Raw genomic sequence first — 8119 nt, forward strand, 5'->3', positions numbered from 1 at the left:
AGCTGCTCCGCGGGAGAAAGATGAGGCTTTCTACTCCCGTAAAGATTTACACCCTCGGAAACCCTATACAGGGTCGCTATGGGTCAGAACCGACTCGATGGCACATAACAACAACAACAAGAATGCTACCAGAGCTCCTAGTACCTGGAAATGTGATCTTGTTTGGAAATAGGGTCCTTAAAGATGCTATTAGTTAACATGAGGTCATACCAGAGTAGGGTGGGTCCTAAAACTTTCAGTCTGACTGAAAGGGCTATGACAGAGGAGACGCAATACAGAGAGACTAACAGGAAGACATCCATGTGAAGCTGGAGGCAGAGACAGTTATGCTACACTGCAAGTCAAGGAACACCTGCAGCTACCAGACACTCAGAAAAACAAATCAGGACCTTCCTTTAGGGTCTTACAAGAGAACATGGCCCTGTTGGCATCCTGACTCAGACTTCTCACCTTCAGTGCTGTGAGACATGCATTTCTGGTCCAACGAGTCATCTCATCTGTGGCTCTTTATTCTAGCAGCCCTAGGAAATACGTATACCCTCCCATGGGAAAATCAATTATGGCAAGAATGGTAAGTGGATGCTAAAACCCTTGAGGTAGAAGGATGTTAGATAACATGATATTCGATGGTTCCATGCATCATCCACTCAGTACTTACTAATTACTAAAGGAAAAGACAGCTTTGTAATGAAAACATCTGGCAGTCACCAAATTAACCTATGATCAGATATAGTGTCACTAAAAGTGGGACAACCTGAAATCATATGGTTCCTGAGGTGCTACAGTAAGAGGTATGTTGTAGTTAAGTGTCCTGGAGTCAGTTCCTACTCATATGGACTCTGTATAGGGTTTCCAAGGAGCGGCTGTTTTATTTGCAGTTCAGACTTACCTTGTGGTCAGTGCTTATACTACAGTGCCACACCAGGACTCCGTACAGGGTAAGGATGTTATCTTTTTAGCATTCTTGCCAAGAATATTTCATATGAATTCAGTCATGGGAAAAGAATCAGACAATTGTAGAACATAGGCCATTCTATAAGACAATTGGGCTGGATGCTTCAAAAATGTCAGGCTAACAAGTAAATAAGAAACAAACAAAGAAGGGGCTGTTCTAGATTAAAAGGGCTAGAAATCTGGCCACCAATTGTGGCTTGTGAACCTTGATTAGATCCTGGATTGGGGAAAAAATTTACTAAAAATATTTTGGAGTCAATTGGGGAAATTTTTATATGGCCCATTAATTAACTGATGTTATTGAATTGTCAATTTTCTCAGAGTGGTTATATAGGAGGAGTCCTGGTGTGGATCTGTGGGCTAATGCGCCAAACTGCAAAGTCGTTGAACTGCTAGGTCGTTGGTTCAAGCTCACCAGCTACTTCTTGGAAACCCTATACAGAGTCACTATGGGTCAGAGCCAACTTGATGGCACTTTACAACAGCAACAACATATATTAGAATTACCTGGAAAGGTCCTGATGTGTGTGCATATGTATGAAGAGAGGAAAATAAAATAAAATATGACAAAGAGTTTAAAATTCCAGGTGAAGGGTATATGGGCATTCAATGTACTGTTTTTCATCTCTTTTGTAAGTTTAAAATGTTTCGGTATAAAAGTAGGGGTTCAAATTAAAACAGCTTGATGTTCCCTGGTGCTGTTAACACTGTGATACAGCTGTTCCAAAGATGATCCGAGCTGCCTCAGGTGGTGGTGAGTTCCCCATACCTGGAGGTGTGCAAGTGGAGGCAAAACAACCATCAGTGGGGCTAGAAGATCAAAATAACTTTATGGTTTGAAGCTAAGGCTCCAGATTCAGACAGACTTGAATCAAATACGAGCTTCACTGCTCTATATTGATGTGAGCAATTTCCCCAAGCCCTCCCTCCAAACCTCATTTTCTCTTCTGTGAAATGAGTATTCCTACAGAAGCAGCTCTGACAATGCCCTAAAGAGTCTTGTCAAGTTCCCTACACTCCCAACATGCTAGGATTTGGGGGCAGATTCCTGGATGAGGGGTCAGGACAGGTTTGAAATCTGACCCTGCAATGGACATGCTGTGACCTCTTGAAGATCTTTGCAAAGATATAGAATGGAAAATGTCTAAGGCAGCCTACTACAAAAGATTTCTCCATACTCACTGCCTTGTACTCTGGAGGTAAAAAAAAAAAATGTGGTACCCAAACTACAGCGTCCCCTAAACTGAGGTTACCTGGTTCCCCCCATCCCTGGAATTCTCAGCTCTGAGATGGCTCCTTTCCCAAATGCTGGCTTCTTCAGCCTCCTTTCTCACTGAATGGCCCTTTTACTCCATGGCGTCACCCAATGTCACTCCAGACTTCTTCCCTACCAGGGAAGGTGCAGGGAGGAGGACAGAGTCACATTGCAGCCCCACCTAGCAGCTGCTGAGAATTTAGCTAAATCGTCTGGTGCAGTGTTTTTCTTCCCCACATCAGCTGCACCCCTGATGGGGGAAGGGGAGTGGGAGGCAACCAGTTCTTTTTCCTGCCCATCCCCCCAGGTCCTCAGGGTGTACTCCAGGGTCCCTCACGGTGGTTTCTTGGGAAGGTAGACACTCGGGTCTGCAAAGCAGGAGAGGGCCACAGAATCCCAGAGCTAGCATTGGAAGTTGCAGTTTTAATAAACACAATTGGCTAGTTAGACTCCTGGCTACATAGAGTGAGAAAAACTGGGGCCCAGAGAGGGACAGGAACTTGTTTAAGATCACAGAGCAAGTTTCCTGACTAGACCCAAACCAACTCATATGTCCATTCATTCACTGATATATAAAAACATTTGCTCAGTTCTGACTATACGAAGCTCTATGCTGAGGATGTATCAGAGAGAGGGACTGCTCACAGGAAGCTCAGAATAAGTAACAAGCTAGTAAACAGCAAACAGGACCTTCAGAAACACAGTGATAATTAGCACAATCAAGAGATTTCCATGATACTCTAATGGCTCCGGGAAGGGTGCTGAACCCAGGCTAAGTGGAGAGTGGTCAGGGAAGGCTTCCTGGAGGAGGTGGTGACCCATACATGATCTTAAAGAAATCATAAGAAGCAGCTATGTGAAAGGAGCAAAGACTTTGCGGTGAGAAGCAGCACGGAGTCAGAAGTCATTTAGTGTTGCTGCTGTTGTTAAAGGCTGTGAAGCTGGTTTCGCCTCATAGTGACCCTGTATACAGTTTCCAAGGAATGGTCAATGGGTCTGAACCACCAACTTTGTGGTTAGCAGTTCAGTGCTAATCCTACAGCACCATGCCAGGAGTCTAGCAGCACTGTGTTGCTGTTGTTGTTAAATGTTGTCGAGTATGTTCCGACTCAGAGAGTTTCAGAGGAGCGGCTGGTGAGTTTGAACCTTACAGTCCCGTGCAGTATCCTGCAGCAACACATATGAGGTGAGAAGAGGCAGGAAGTGCACCCATTCCTTGTTGGGTGCTTACTGTAAGCCAGGCCCTATTCAGACACTAGGTTTGGCTTCAGGGAACCAAGCAGGCAAAATCTCTCTCCTCATAGACCTTACATTCCAGTGGAAATGAGAAGGATGTAGGGTAGCAAAGAAATGTATAACATGTATAAGGTGGCAATGCTGAGGAGGAAAACAAAGCAGGGTAAGGGACTCGGGGGTCCTATTTTATGAAGAGCACCCCACCCAGAGAAGGGCTCTTGGAGAAATGGCTATTAGTGGAGACCTGAAGGAAACGAGACAATAAGTTGTAAAAAATGTGGGTAGAGTGTGTTGCTGTAGGATCAGCACTGGAATGTGAACTGCAAGGTCAGCAGTTCAAACCCACCAGCTGTTCCTCGGAAACCCTATACTGGGCTGCTATGAGTTGGAACCAATTCAACGGCACTGAACAACAGCATGTTCTAGAAAAATGGACCAGTAAGTGCCGAGGTCCCAAAGTGGGATAAGGCTGGAGATAGGTTGTTAGGGGTCAGTTTAGCTGGAAACTTATGTGACAGGTTAAGAATTTTCTTGTTTCTTCTTTTTGTAAAGAAGCAGTTGGGAGAGAGGAGGCAGTGTGAACACTGCTCAGAGACCCACTAAATCCAGGACTAAAACCTGTCTGCAGGATTTTTCAGACATTAAACTGAATGGCACTGCATTTCAGAGACTGGTATGGAACTGTCTTCAAGGTTGTACTCATTATCTATTGCTGTGAAACAAATTACTCCATAACTCAGAGGCTTAAAGCAACCATGAACATTTACTACCTCACAGCATTTCTGTGGATTTGGGATTCAGGAGTGGTTTGGTTCAGGGTGTCTAATAAGGTTGCAGCCAAGATGTACAGGGCTACAGAAATCTGAAGTCTTCACTGGGACTGATAGATTTGCTCCCAAGGTGGTTCATGTGGCTGATTGGTTCATGTGGCAGGAGGCCTCTGTCCCTCACCCTGTGGACCTCTCCACAGGGTGGTTTGAGTATCTTCACAACATGGTAGCTGGCTTCTCCCAGAGCAAGTGATCAATCAAAAAGAGACCTAGCCCTAGAAATCATACAATATCATTTCCATAATAACCTATTGAGTCAGCCCTACTCAGTGTGGGAGAGGAGTATTTTGTTGTTGTTATGAATCGGGCTGCGAACCAGAAGGTCAGCAGTTCGAAACTACCAGCTGCTCCGTGGGAGAAAGATGAGGCGATCTGCTCCCGTAAAGATTTACAGCCTCGGAAACCCTATTCAGGGTCACTATGGGTCTAAACCTACTCGACGGCACTTAACAACAACAACAACAACAAGTGCCATTGAATCGTTTCTGACTCATTGTTGTTGTTGTTGTTATGTGCTGTGGAGTCAGTTCCGACTCATAGCGACCCTGTACAGGGTTTCTGGGGCTGTAAATCTTTACGGGAGCAGAAAGCCTCATGTTTCTCCTGCGGAAGAGCTGGTAGTTTTGAACTGCTGACCCTGAGGTTAGCAGCCTGATTCATAACCATTATACTAACCAGAGCTCCTTAGTGACTCTGTACACAGTGTCCAAAGAGCAGCTGGTGGATTTGAACCACCAACCTTGCAGTTCAAGCTGACCTTGCAATCCAGTGCTCATCCGAGAGCACCACACCAAGACTCCAAGGGAGGGGAGCATACAAGAAAGTAAATACCAGGAGACACTGACCATTGGAGGTTATCTTGAAAACTTATTTTCATGGTTGCTGTTGTCTTTAAGTGCCATTGATTTGGTTCCGACTCTGTATAGGGCTTCCAGGGAGTGACTGGTGAGTTTGCACTGTGTAAATATAGAACTTCCAAATGGCAAGGAAGTCAACTAGATTTCAAGATAAAACAGACTGCTTTAAGCAGGGAAAAATATAACAAACTACAGGGTAACCTCAAAGAGAAATACTACACAGGCACATCAAAAGAAGAAAATCAGTGAGATTTCATAAACATGAACTCAACAGAAAAGAAAAGAAAACCCACGAACAAAATGAACTCAGCAGAGAAAATTATGTGGAACAAAGAATCCAGCAACATCACACACACACACACACACAGAAAAGTGACAGCAATCAATTCATGTTGTTGTTATGTGCTGGGGAGTCGGTTCTGACTCATAGTGACCCTATATAGGGTTTCCGAGATAGTAAATCTTTACGGGAGCAGAAAACCTCATCTTTCTCCTGTGGAACAGCTGGTAGTTTCAAACTGGTGACCCTGAGGTTCGCAGCCCGATTCGTAACCACTATGCTACTAGAGCTCCTCATACCTACTGATAATGGATTAAATGTACCAGTCATGAGACATAAAGAACAGAACGGATAAGAAAACAGAATCCTTTAACATACAATCTAAAAGACATATAAAAAACATGGAGACAGTCTAAATTCCATCAACCAAAGAATGGAATGCTATAAAACACTGAAGAATAGTGATGAACCTGTGAAACACTTCACAGCATGGTTGAACCTGGGGAACATTATACTGAAATCAGTCAATCACAAAAAGTTCAAATATTGTATGAGACCTATGTAAAAAGTTAAAAAACCAAAAACCAAAAATTATTTTCTTGATAAAAGAAGCACTCTATGATGGTTACGGGGGTGGTGATTATTGTTATGTGTTGTCGAGTTAGTTTCGTCCCATAGTGACCCTGTACAGGATGTCTGAGGAGCCACTTGTGAGCTTGAACCACCGACCTTGTGGTTCAAATCAACCTTGCGATCCAATACATTAACCCAGAGCGCCATACCAGGACTCTGGGGATAGGAAGAGGGAAAACTATTCATGGACTAGAGTGTAGACACATGTTAACATAGGTGACAGGGTAGGTGACATACAACAAGAGGGAGGTTAGCAGAGATAAGATGAAGGTAGTCGGAGACACAGGGAAGAGTGCAAGAGTTAGAGTGCAGATACTATATGTGTTGATACATGGAGGGGACTGCAATCATGTAACAAAGCAAAGGATATGATTTGTTGAATGTAAAACTGATGATCTGCTCTGTCACCTTTCACTCAATTCACAATAAAAAGTTGAAATAGATAAATAAATACCAAAAGGAATATTCATTGAGTTTGGAAAAACATCCTTTCATTTATTCAATCAGCAAGTATTTGCTGAGTTCTTACTGTGTGCCATGCACTGTTTTTAGTACTGGAAACAGTGCAGTAAGCAGAGCAAAGAAGGGGGCCTCTGGTAGCGTAGTGGTTACGAATTGGGCTGCGAACCTTAAGGTCAGCGGTTCAAAACTACCAGCCGCTCCGCGGGAGAAAGATGAGGCTTTCTACTCCCGTAAAGATTTACACCCTCAGAAACCCTGTACAGGGTCGCTATGGGTCGGAACCGACGCGATGGCACTTAACAACAACAAGTGGGGAAGGCAGATGATAAGCAAATTGTATCTAATCCCTGTGGAGGTGAGGAGAGAGAGAGATTGAGAGAGAGAACACAGAACCAGCCGCTAAATCAGCCTAGAGGAAGATGTTGCTTTTATCTGTGGGGTGGGAGCTTCTGGGGCTGAGTAGGGAGGGTGGCCAGAGGGCAGGAAGTGGAAGCCTGAGAGGAGAGTCTGAGCAAGGGAGACAAATGAGGCTTTCAGGAGGTTTGGCTGAGGAGCAGAGAGAGGGTGCTAGCTACAGGGAAGCCTAGGGTTAAGAAGGATTAAACACTGTGCCACAACTAGGGTATATGTCACGATAAAACATTTTTAAATCTATCATTTAAAAATTTACTAAAAAACTAATATATCGCTGTGCCAATGTAACTACTGTACAAGACTCTCCCATCATGCAATTATGTCACTGTTTGCATGATGGGAGAATCTTAAACACAGAGGCTGACACCAGAAAAAGGAAGCTAAATTTTAGAAAAGGGAGGGACAAGGCCTCAGGCAGAGGACAGTCTGTCTTCTGGAGAATGTATAGGACAGAGTAGAACTGTGTTTGAGTTTCTGAGACTGTAAATCTGTATGGCTGACGGATTCCTACTACTGATTTTTCAGTTAGAACCCACCCACTGTACCTTGAAAGGAAGGGAGGGAGAGAGAAAAGGCAGGTGCCAAGGTACCTGTGTGAGGGAACCAAAGTGGAGAAAATGAGAATTGGAGCAGTTAGCCCCCTATGGCATCCAAGGGTTAGAGGAGGTGGCCCACTGAGAGTCAGGGGGTGGAAAGTGTGAGGTGGGAGACACTTATGGTTGGAGAGGGGCACTCCCAGTCTTCTCTCTCAGTTCCTTTCCTCCTATCCCTCACCAGGCCTTCAGATTCTGTCCGGCCCACTTCCCCCAGAGCCCCTCAAGGATGTCTCTGTGGGATCTTGGTCTGCACAGCTGTCTCCTCGGATCAATGGAGCCTGTGTTCTCTCCAGCTCCCCCAGCATGTGTCTCACTCACTTGCAGGGACCACAGGACTCCACCTCTAGAATTCCCTCCACCCCTCCCCACCCCCGCCCAGCTCAGACCCACAGTCAAGGACATCTGGACACAGAAAAATTCTGCCTCCACACCTATGACAATATTTGGAGTTCTTAAGACTCTATGTTTGGGTTTTATCATATTCATCAGGGCTTGCCCTGTCTTGAAAAGCCTCCAGTGACTCCCCATTGCTCCAACAAAACTCCAAAGCTTTGGCGTGGCATCCAAGGCCCTGCATGGCTTGGCTGCTGTATTGTTTAAAA

Source organism: Chrysochloris asiatica, unplaced genomic scaffold (genome assembly GCF_000296735.1).
Source record: "Chrysochloris asiatica unplaced genomic scaffold, ChrAsi1.0 scaffold00296, whole genome shotgun sequence".
NCBI lineage: Eukaryota > Metazoa > Chordata > Mammalia > Afrosoricida > Chrysochloridae > Chrysochloris > Chrysochloris asiatica.